Source organism: Pinus tabuliformis, chromosome X, assembly GCF_031772625.1.
Source record: "Pinus tabuliformis cultivar Carrire ecotype Pingquan chromosome X, CPIR1, whole genome shotgun sequence".
In the NCBI taxonomy this organism is placed as follows: Eukaryota; Viridiplantae; Streptophyta; class Pinopsida; order Pinales; family Pinaceae; genus Pinus; species Pinus tabuliformis.
In genome coordinates, this window is record NC_142308.1 from 1,678,266,396 (window position 1) to 1,678,277,503 (window position 11,108).

The 11,108-nt window shown below is 42.4% G+C and overlaps 1 pseudogene; it reads left to right on the forward strand.

Annotated features, from left to right (window-relative positions):
* The window catches only part of LOC149146459 (cellulose synthase-like protein D2), a 37,781-nt pseudogene extending 27,009 nt beyond the window's left edge, over positions 1 to 10,772 (forward strand).
* Positions 10,773 to 11,108: the final 336 nt, after the last annotated feature.

Below are 11,108 nucleotides of genomic sequence, written 5' to 3' on the forward strand. Positions count from 1 at the left end.
GATTCCTGAATTTTTCAGATTGTAACTTACACTGTTCTACTATCTTTGGGCTAACATAACTTAAAGTAGCTCCTGGATCAATAAGAACAGCAATAGAAAGGTTTGAAATTTTACCTTCAAATTCAACCATAGTCGGCTGATATTCTGCTTGGCGGTCCTCCAAATCTGCATTAATTCTGGGTACATTACGTGCCACGTCCCCAACGGTCGAGGCTTCATGGATTTGGGATATCTGGTCTGTCCCCTTCCGCTGTGGGCAGTTTTTAACATAGTGAGGTCCTCCACAGCCCCAACATTGAACTGGAGGTCTGGTCATCCCTTCACCTTCTAGCCTAACAGGCTGCTCACTTACTCTAGATTCACTTATTGGCCTAGCTCGGGGCGCACTCTTTGCTACAGATCTACTGTTTAATCCTTTACCAGCTCCCTTACTTCCATTGTTGCGACCTCCCTTGCTGCTTCCAACCATCCGACTACTCTTCTTTTCATTCCATCTTTTATTTGAAGTATCCCCCTTCTGTTTATTTTGCTGGTAGCAGATCCTTGCTTTACGAATAACCTCATCCATGGTCCTAGGATTGTCAAACTCAATCCTCTCTCTTATATACGAAGGTAAGCTGCTCACAAACCTTTGTACCTTGGCCTTTTCCTCTTTGATATAAGGTACATAACGTAGCAGAGAGGTAAAGCAATTAATGAACTCGTCCATAGTCTGCTGTCCCAATCTTAAATCATGGAATTCTCTTGCCTTTTCATCGTAGAAGCGCTCAGTCAGGTACCTTTCTTTGAAGTATTTCTGAAACTTCTCCCATGTAATGGTCCGTTCACTTACCCCCTTGACAATCTTGATTTCCTCCCACCACAAGGTTGCCTTACCTTGTAACTCGAAGATAGCTAATCTCGCCTTCAAGTTATGATCATACTCGTACAACTGAAAATATTTATTCATATTTATTAATCATGCTTCAGTTGCTTCCTCCTGTTCGCCATCGAAATGTGGGGGTTTAATTTTTCGAAATTCTCCCTGCAGCTCCATTCTCTGACGTTTTGAAGTTTGCTGCTCTGGTACATTGTCAGAATGATCCTCTTTGCCTTCTGAATTTTCAGGTTCAATCTCATAGTTTTGTTCTTCTGTCATCCTCTGTTGTTCCGCGCTGGGGTTAGATAGAGGTGGATTTTGCCTGTCCGACAAACTCTTCAGAATCCTTTCTTGTTCTACCGTCAAACGCGCGTTGTCTTCTCGCAAACGTGCCATCTCATTTTTCAACTCTTGAACAGTTTCCAGTATTGCAAGATTGGTACTTCGTGTTTCCTCACCCAACTGTACCCACAGCTCTGGGTTCTCCCGAGGGTTGCTGCCGGCTCCTTGCATTTCGTTCCCTTTTCTGGCTTAACTTTTAGCTGTTATAATTCTGTATCTTACCCCTAAATAGACAGAGCAACAGTTAAGTGATGTATTAGCTTTCATATGTTTGCATGGTGTAACTTCCGCACAGTGAAACATGTCATGCTTGAGGCCACAGTGTTGAAACTGGGCTCTGATACCAATTTGTCACACCTTTGATCACATACACATAAAAAAAAAAAAAATTAATGTATACCTCATATAAGGGACTTGCTAAATACTACATGATTCATCCCTTATGCATGTGCGCATGTTTAACTCTTATCGAATATTCTCATACTTTATGCCATGTATTTACAGCTGATTAGCCTATGTTTAATTACTGTTGTAATCCTTGTTTACATATGCTACGTGGCATTATATTATGCTGTCATATGGGTTTTAGTGTAAGCATTGACTTCACGATGGAACCCAGCTATTAGACTACCAGTCTGCTGTGAATATTAATGTGGCGCGGGCTTTGGTGGTCCTGCCGCAGCCCTTGCAGGTGCCAACTCACCCTTGCCTTAATGACTTCAGTCCTTATCGAGGCAGGTGGCATGGTTTGGCTCCTTTGGCCATGTGACACCTCGGTTACGGTGTTCTCGGCCTTCTCGCTTCATGTTCCCGCCTTGCTTGGACGGTTGGGATCTCACTCTTGGATCGAAGGGCTGATATGCATTCGAGGGTTTAAGCCTTTACATAATCACCTCCGAGCAGTCTCAGGGTTTATTTTCTCGTTTGGCCTTTCCAGCTTCGTCTCGGTGTTCAATCTCTGGTTCAATACCACTAGCATTATATTCTCACCCTGCAATTGCTCCGGAAGCTGTGAAGTGCCCGTCATCAAGCCATCACAGGTATTGACCTTCGGCTCCTAAATTTACAGCATGCATTTACAGTTCTGGTTAATTGAACGATCCTTACTGACTTATTTCCGCTTCATTGTTAGGGCGTGCAGCTGGGTTATTCAAACCCCTCTGTCGGTGCCAAGGTGGCTATACACGACGGTTCAACCCTCTCAGCGGTCACAGGTAAGCTATCAGTTCTTGTTTACTCTGCCCTGCATATGAGAGCTCGAAGTTCATAGGTCTTGAGCTGTGGTTTTATGGTTTGGTGCAGACCGCCATTCAGAAGCGGGTTTCCTTGCTTCAATTAGTGAGGTATTCTCCACCGAGAACCCTCACGGTTTACATTTATGTTTGTAGTCTGGTCATGTCAATGACTCGTCTGTTAAGTTATTATCCACGGCGGAACTCCTGAGTTCTTTTACATGTGTTTGCGGATTCATTTTGTTTATATTGCTGCCCTTGCGGCATAGCCGGATTTTGGTTTGCTTTATCTGCTATCAAACATATGGCTTCGGATCTGGCCGTAATGCACAGATCTGGGCTAACGGATTCAGGTTCTGTTTGAGGTTTTTCCTTATCAATGTATGTACAGTTATATCCTTTCCAAGGTTTCACCATCCGGTGTTATTTTTTTGTAATTATATACATGGAACTGTGACTCTGTCTGAGCCCTCAGGGCAACTTACGCTTTGCATCTTATATGAATCTATTTCGTGTACTCAACAGTATTAGAACAGTGCATGGGGTTTATCTTGTTATTGTTGGTTTCGCTCGTCTCAACGACGGCAACCTCATAGATTTACTCAGGTTATGATCATTGTTCCGAGTCACTCGCTCTAGTGTTCACTATGTGACTTACGTCTTTGCTAAAACTTGTACAAGATGGTTTCGGTTAATTATAAGAACAATATCATACTTTCTCCTTTCTTTATGGGAATTTCGAATATAAGTATGCCTGAAGTTTTTCTTCTTTAAAGTAACATGCACAGGGTTTTTTGTATATATATATATCTCGTTTCCTTTATCGCTCTTAACGAACTGGTTTCTCTGTTTTATACCTGCGAGCACTGTGTTTTAATAACGCTGGTATAATGGATTACGGTATGGTTCTCGCTCTCGGTTTTTCATAGTTTACAGATTAAAATCTCCTTGTCTGGAATAGCTTATTTATTTCTTCACATATCAACAGTCAATTATTATAGATAGCTGTAGTTTATTTCCTTCCGTCGACAAATTAGAATCCGACTACAGTCGGTACTCTCTACCCAGACTCAGAGGGTTCTAATTTCGTTCCTGTCGACACATTAAAATAACTGCCTGTTTATATTCAAGGTGTTCTGCGCTATTTATTCCATTATTCGATGTTCTGTTATTAACACAGAGCCTCTATCTCTCTGACGAGGTTGTGTCCTGTTTATTGTTCAATAGCCGGTTTCTGGGTAACTTCCCTTCTTATTCTATAACCAGTCTTTAATTTAACTACACCTATTGTAGCTTTATTTACCACATGACTAGTTTTAGATTATGCCTTTCGATTGGTAATTTGACCTTTCACTTAAAACTACACCTGTGCAGTTCTTAGACAATATAACAGTATCTAGGAGAATGAAACATAATCCTTATTTACCTACTGTAAATTCACTGTATATTTATATTCAATCAGAGACTCTGCAACTTGAAACCGTACCTGGTTCACCAGAGTCAGGAATAGGTTCTCAAGCAAGTCACCTGTGCTTTGTTTCTGCTCTTCCACCCAGCCATGAGATCCATCCCTCAGATGGAATTCTCCCCCCGAGCCATCTTGCAGGCCTCAAGCCCTCAACAAGATTTGTGCACCTCGTGCCTGGTTATCTGGTCCTTACCAGACTTAACTAGTTTTCTTTTGTATCTTTTCTCCTTTTTCCTTTCCTTGGAAAAGGTCTCTTCTGTCTGTCCCCACAGCACAGAACTTCCTCCCTACAGCCAGGACTTTTCCTGTTTTGGGAGGGTAGTTTCAATCAGTTATTATAACTGATCTTTTTCTTTTAAATCCACCTCCTAGAGGCTGCCAGCATTTCAAGAAAATATTTAAATTACTTAAATAAAATAGTTTGTCACAGTTTGTTTTTAAAACATAAAACAACAACTGTCATACTGTCTTTTACCACAGTAAAATCTCACATTTACATTGTCTGGGGTCATTACATCTCCCCCTCCTGTGATTGGACATCGTCCCGATGTCTGTCTCCCTTAAACAAATTCGGGTAAGCTTCTTTAAGGAGTTCCTCATCCTCCCAAGTGGCCTCTTCAGGCCCATAGTGCTGCCACTGCACCTTAGCTTGGAAAATAACCCGTTTCCGTAGCCGCACTTCTCTCTGGTCGAGAATGGTCAGTGGTTCGACCAGAACCTCGCCTTCCGGCTCGACCTGCAATCAACAACAGATTTAGTTATTTTCTTGTTTAAGAACAAAGCTTATCTAGAATGACCAGATTAATTCTTACCCGAACATTCTGCCATTGAATCACATGTTTAGGATCGTAGACGTATTGTTTTAATACGGAAACGTGAAAAACATTGTGGATCTTAATATGGCTTGGTAGGGCGAGTTGATAAGCTACTGGCCCCACTCTTGCCAAGATTTGAAAAGGTCCAAAATAGCGAGGTGCAAGTTTGGCACACCCGCTCCACTGCAAAGTACTCCTTCTGGGTTGAATTCTTACAAACACATGGTCCCCAACTTGGAATTCTTTGAACCTTCTCTTTCGATCAGCAAAACTTTTCTGTCTGTCCTGAGCGGCTTTTAAGTTGGTACGCACTTTTTTTACCGTGTCTTCCATTTCCTTGAGCATTTCAGGACCAATTCGTAACCTATCCTCAGGTCCACCCCAACTTGAGGGTGTGCGGCACTTCCGCCCATACAGGACCTCAAAAGGACTCAGCTGTGTTGAGGAATGATACCCATTGTTATATGCGAATTCGACCAGGTGGAGGTATTCCTCCCATTGAGTTGGTTTCATCATAACACATGCTCTCAGCATGTCCTCCACTACCTGATTCACTCGTTCCGTTTGGCCATCGGTCTAGGGATGATAAGCTGTGCTAAAGTTCAGCTGTGTTCCCAGTTCAGCAAACAATGTCCTCCAAAAGGTTGATGTGAACTTAACATCACGATCAGAGATTATTACCTTCGGAAGTCCATGCAATTTGAACACATTTTGCATGAAAATATGAGCAATTTGCACAGCCTTATACGTGGATTGCACAGGTATGAAATGTGCTGCCTTACTTAACTTATCCACTACCACCATAATGGAATCATTATTTTTCTTCATTCGAGGCAATCCGGTTATAAAGTCCATGGAAATAGTCTCCCATTTCCATTCCGGAATGGGTAAGGGTTGTAACAGCCCTGCTGGATGCAAATGCTCCGCCTTAATTTGTCGACATTCTAGACATCGCGCTAGATACTCAGCTACCTCCTTCTTCATTTTTGGCCAGTAATATTCTTTTCGAAGAGCGGTAACCATTTTCTGGTACCCTGGATGCCCGGTGTAATGGCTGATATGAAATTCGTCCAGAATCAGTTTCCTAAGACTATCTTCATTGGGTACATACAACTTTTTATTAAAATACAACATTTCGACATCATCTAGCTCATACCCCTGTTGTATTTCCTTACCAGAAAGTTGTTGTACTTGCTGTTTAATTTGCTGGTAAACAGCATCTTGATCAGCCGCTGTTTTTATCCTTTCAAGTAGGGTACTCTGCCATTTACTGACCGAAATCTTGCACACGCATTGTACCTTTCGACTCAATGCATCAGCTACTCGGTTCTCCTTCCCCTTTAAATGCTTAATTTCAAAATCAAACCCGCTTAAGAAGTCGGCCCAACGAGCTTGTCTCGTATTTAAGGTGGGTTGGCTGAAATAGTTTGTTAAGCTGTGGTGGTCTGTTAACAGCAGAAATTTTCTTCCCAAAAGGTAGTGTCGCCACATTTTCAGTGCATGAATAACAGCTGCCAGCTCCAAGTCGTAAGCAGAATATTTCTGCTCATGTTCCTTTAGTTTCCTTGATTCGTATGCAATTACTCTTCCTTCTTGCATCAGCACTCCTCCCACACCTTCTTTACTTGCGTCAGTACAGACCACGTAATCCTTATTAGGATCAGCTATGCTTAATATGGGCGCGGTGGTGAGCAAGTGCTTGAGCTGTTCAAGGCTCTGCTGACATTCTGAGGTCCACTTAAATACCTTTCCCTTCTTTTGTAAGGAGGTGATAGGGTATGCTACCCTGGAAAAGCCTTCCACAAATCTTCTGTAATAACCCGCTAGCCCCATAAAGGACCTAATATCTACCACGTCCTTTGGTATGGGCCACTCCATTATAGTTCTGATTTTTTTAGGGTCTACTGCAATTCCTTCCTTTGTGATTACATGGCCTAAGTATTGTATCTCCTCCTTAAAGAAATCACACTTACTAAACTTTGCATATAATTGATGTTCTCGCAAAGTTTGCAACACCAATCTAAGGTGTTCCTCATGCTCCTTCCTTGATCGGGAGTAAATCAAAATATCATCTATGAATATCAACACAAATTTATCTAAGAACCTGTGAAACACACTGTTCATCAAACACATGAAGGTAGCAGGTGCATTGGTCAGACCAAAAGGTAGCACCACGAACTCATAATGCCCATACCGCGTTCTGAAAGCTGTCTTAGCGATATCCTCTACTTTAATTCTGATCTGATGATAACCAGATCGCAGATCGATCTTAGAGAATACCGTTGCCCCCTTCACTTGATCAAAAAGTTCGTCTATCCTAGGCAAAGGATATTTATTTTTAATCGTGAGCTTATTCAGCTGACGATAATCAATGCACATCCAAAAAGTTCCATCTTTCTTTTTGACAAATAACACTGGGGCTCCCCAGGGTGATACACTGGGACGGATGTAATTTTTATCTAACAGCTCCTGCAGTTGCATTTTTAACTCTGTTAGTTCTGGTACACTCATTCGGTATGGTGCCCGTGACACGGGTGCTGCCCCCGGAATCAATTCAATAGTGAAGTCCACATCTCTTTTAGGTGGAAATCCTGGTACTTCCTCGGGAAAAACATCTGCAAATTCTTGTACCACCGGAATGTTACCTAGCATAGCAGTTTTATCTTTCTGGTTTGCGTAACCCACCTGGATAGCGTAAATTTGACATTTCTTTCTGATGCATTTAGCTAACTGAGATGCTGTAATGGGTCGAATCTGTACGGGATGCTTGATTCCTTGTAATTCTTGCTGCTCTCCACGGTCATCCCTATAGTAAATGGTTTTTGTCTTGAAATTTACCAAAGACTATTGTTTCTCCAGCCAATCCATCCCAATCAGGATGTCATATGAACCCAAAGGTAATATGTTTAAGTCTACCACTATTGGCTGCCCTGCTATGGTCAAAGAGCAATTATTTATTTTGCCCAAGACCCGTCTCTTGGCTCCTGTAGCTAATTGGACCAACCACGGATTCCTGAATTTTTCAGATTGTAACTTACACTGTTCTACTATCTTTGGGCTAACATAACTTAAAGTAGCTCCTGGATCAATAAGAACAGCAATAGAAAGGTTTGAAAATTTACCTTCAAATTCAACCATAGTCGGCTGATATTCCGCTTGGCGGTCCTCCAAAGCTGCATTAATTCTGGGTACATTACGTGCCACGTCCCCAACGGTCGAGGCTTCATGGATTTGGGATATCTGGTCTGTCCCCTTCCGCTGTGGGCAGTTTTTAACATAGTGAGGTCCTCCACAGCCCCAACATTGAACTGGAGGTATGTTCATCCCTTCACCTTCTGGCCTAACAGGCTGCTCACTTACTCTAGATTCACTTATTGGCCTAGCTCGGGGCGCACTCTTTGCTACAGATCTACTGTTTAATCCTTTACCAGCTCCCTTACTTCCATTGTTGCGACCTCCCTTGCTGCTTCCAACCATCCGACTACTCTTCTTTTCATTCCATCTTTTATTTGAAGTATCCCCCTTCTGTTTATTCTGCTGGTAGCAGATCCTTGCTTTACGAATAGCCTCATCCATGGTCCTAGGATTGTCAAACTCAATCCTCTCTCTTATATACGAAGGTAAGCTGCTCACAAACCTTTGTACCTTGGCCTTTTCCTCTTTGATATAAGGTACATAACGTAGCAGAGAGGTAAAGCGATTAATGAACTCGTCCATAGTCTGCTGTCCCAATCTTAAATCATGGAATTCTCTTGCCTTTTCATCGTAGAAGCGCTCAGTCAGGTACCTTTCTTTGAAGTATTTCTGAAACTTCTCCCATGTAATGGTCCGTTCACTTACCCCCTTGACAATCTTGATTTCCTCCCACCACAAGGTTGCCTTACCTTGTAACTGGAAGATAGCTAATCTCGCCTTCAAGTTATGATCATACTCGTACAACTGAAAATATTTATTCATATTTATTAACCATGCTTCAGCTGCTTCCTCCTGTTCGCCATCGAAATGTGGGGGTTTAATTTTTCGAAATTCTCCCTACAGCTCCATTCTCTGACGTTTTGAAGTTTGCTGCTCTGGTACATTGTCAGAATGATCCTCTTTGCCTTCTGAATTTTCAGGTTCAATCTCATAGTTTTGTTCTTCTGTCATCCTCTGCTGTTCCGCGCTGGGGTTAGATAGAGGTGGATTTTGCCTGTCCGACAAACTCTTCAGAATCCTTTCTTGTTCTACCGTCAAACACGCGTTGTCTTCTCGCAAACGTGCCATCTCATTTTTCAACTCTTTAACAGTTCCAGTATTGCAAGATTGGTACTTCGTGTTTCCTCACCCAACTGTACCCACAGCCCTGGGTTCTCCCGAGGGTTGCTGCCGGCTCCTTGCATTTCGTTCCCTTTTCTGGCTTAACTTTTAGCTGTTATAATTCTGTATCTTACCCCTAAATAGACAGAGCAACAGTTAAGTGATGTATTAGCTTTCATATGTTTGCATGGTGTAACTTTCGCACAGTGAAACATGTCATGCTTGAGGCCACAGTGTTGAAACTGGGCTCTGGTACCAATTTGTCACACCTTTGATCACATAAACATAAAAAAAAAAAAAAAATTAATGTATACCACATATAAGGGACTTGCTAAATACTACATGATTCATCCCTTATGCATGTGCGCATGTTTAACTCTTATCGAATATTCTCATACTGCATGCCATGTATTTATAGCTGATTAGCCTATGTTTAATTACTGTTGTAATCCTTGTTTACATATGCTACGTGGCATTATATTATGCTGTCATATGGGTTTTAGTGTAAGCATTGACTTCACGATGGAACCCAGCTATTAGACTACCAGTCTGCTGTGAATATTAATGTGGCGCGGGCTTTGGTGGTCCTGCCGCAGCCCTTGCAGGTGCCAACTCACCCTTGCCTTAATGACTTCAGTCCTTATCGAGGCAGGTGGCATGGTTTGGCTCCTTCGGCCATGTGACACCTCGGTTACGGTGTTCTCGACCTTCTCGCTTCATGTTCCCGCCTTGCTTGGACGGTTGGGATCTCACTCTTGGATCGAAGGGCTGATATGCATTCGAGGGTTTAAGCCTTTACATAATCATCTCCGAGCAGTCTCGGGGATTATTTGCTCGTTTGGCCTTTCCGGCTTCGTCTCGGTGTTCAATCTCTGGTTCAATACCACCAGCATTATCTTCTCACCCTGCAATTGCTCTGGAAGCTGTGAAGTGCCCGTCATCAAGCCATCACAGGTATTGACCTTCGGCTCCTAAATTTACAGCATGCATTTACAGTTCTGGTTAATTGAACGATCCTTACTGACTTATTTCCGCTTCATTGTTAGGGCGTGCAGCTAGGTTATTCAAACCCCTCTGTCGGTGCCAAGGTGGCTATACACGACGGTTCAACCCTCTCGGCGGTCACAGGTAAGCTATCAGTTCTTGTTTACTCTGCCCTGCATACGAGAGCTCGAAGTTCATAGGTCTTGAGCTGTGGTTTTTATGGTTTGGTGCAGACCGCCATTCAGAAGCGGGTTTCCTTGCTTCAATTGCTGAGGTATTCTCCACCGAGAACCCTCACGGTTTACATTTATGTTTGTAGTCTGGTCATGTCAATGACTCGCCTGTTAAGTTATTATCCACGGCGGAACTCCTGAGTTCTTTTACATGTGTTTGCGGATTCATTTTGTTTATATTGCTGCCCTTGCGGCATAGCCGAATTTTGGTTTGCTTTATCTGCTATCAGACATATGGCTTCGGATCTGGCCGTAATGCACAGATCTGGGCTAACGGATTCAGGTTTTGTTTGAGGTTTTTCCTTATCAATGTATGTACAGTTATATCCTTTCCAAGGTTTCACCATCCGGTGTTATTTTTTTGTAATTATATACATGGAACTGTGACTCTGTCTGAGCCCTCAGGGCAACTTACGCTTTGCATCTTATATGAATCTATTTCGTGTACTCAACAGTATTAGAACAGTGCATGGGGTTTATCTTGTTATTGCTGGTTTCGCTCGTCTCAACGACGGCAACCTCATAGATTTACTCAGGTTATGATCATTGTTCCGAGTCACTCGCTCTGGTGTTCACTATGCGACTTACGTCTTTGCTAAAACTTGTACAGGATGGTTTCGGTTAATTATAAGAACAATATCATACTTTCTCCTTTCTTTATGGGAATGTCGAATATAAGTATGCCTGAAGTTTTTCTTCTTTAAAGTAACATGCACAGGGTTTTTTGTATATATATATATCTCGTTTCCTTTATCGCTCTTAACGAACTGGTTTCTCTGTTTTATACCTGCGAGCACTGTGTTTTAATAACGCTGGTATAATGGATTACGGTATGGTTCTCGCTCTCGGTTTTGCACAGTTTACAGATTAAAATCTCCT